Source organism: Sinocyclocheilus rhinocerous, unplaced genomic scaffold (assembly GCF_001515625.1).
Source record: "Sinocyclocheilus rhinocerous isolate Xijiao unplaced genomic scaffold, SAMN03320098_v1.1 C36238042, whole genome shotgun sequence".
NCBI classification, from domain to species: Eukaryota; Metazoa; Chordata; class Actinopteri; order Cypriniformes; family Cyprinidae; genus Sinocyclocheilus; species Sinocyclocheilus rhinocerous.
This window is the reverse complement of record NW_015776650.1, coordinates 28-930: the sequence shown is the minus strand read 5'-3', so window position 1 is coordinate 930 and position 903 is coordinate 28. Positions and strand designations below refer to the sequence as shown.

At 43.5% G+C, this 903-nt stretch overlaps 1 pseudogene; it reads left to right on the top strand.

Moving 5' to 3' along the window:
• Positions 1-104: 104 nt before the first annotated feature.
• Positions 105-658, top strand: LOC107735685 (transmembrane protein 179 pseudogene; annotated as a pseudogene).
• The last annotated feature ends 245 nt before the right edge of the window (positions 659-903 follow it).

Here is a 903-nt window from a genome sequence, read left to right as displayed (position 1 = left end):
TACCAATGGAAATTAGATATAACATAAATAGATAAATCAAATGAAATCAATTACAGGCATATTTGATATAAAAGATGCAGTTTATGTTGCAGCTCTTGAGTCGCGTCGAGCGTACGTGAGACTCGTGAGAGTGCGTCAGTCAGAGGTCCGTTGCGTCCCGCCGCCGGAGGGAGGAGTCCCAAACACACTCGCTGTGTTGAGCTGCTGGAAAATTCCACTTAGTGTTTATGCTTTACATTTGCAGCTACACTGTCGAAAACAAACGTCGAGATTCCGGCAGGTAAATTAGGCTACACTCCTCTAGCGCCGGCTGAGACTAATCTTCGGGAACATGGAGCTGGATCGGCGGCTGCTGCTGGCTCACTGCGCCGCGCACGCCCTGTCCGTTATTGCGGGACTCCTGGTGGTCGTGCCGCTCGCTCTAAACGGATCCGCTTTCAAGGGGAGGTGCGCGCTGTTTAGTCAGGGCTTCTGGAGGACGGAGAACCTGACGCTGAGCGAGGGAGAGTCCAGAGAGGTCACTCATCTGGTGCTGCAACAGTGGGGTCCGTTAGCGGCGTGCCAGTTCGCCACATTTGTCGGTGTTTTCACCGTGCTGTACGGCGCTGTTCAGGGCTGGAGGAGCCTGTTCTACCTCCATCGGCGGCACGACGAGTGAGTCTTAATAATGTGACATAAAACTTAAATAGTTACAATTAAAACATTAGAATGCTACATTTTATCAACAACATTAAATTAATATATATAAGTAAAAACTGAATAAAATATATGATACAACAAATTTAATTTTAAGTATATTATTCAGTTATTTAATAATGCTTTAATTAACGAATATATATATAATTCAGTTTAATGTTATTTAATATTCTGCATATTAAAAACAAAATATTTTATGTAAATACA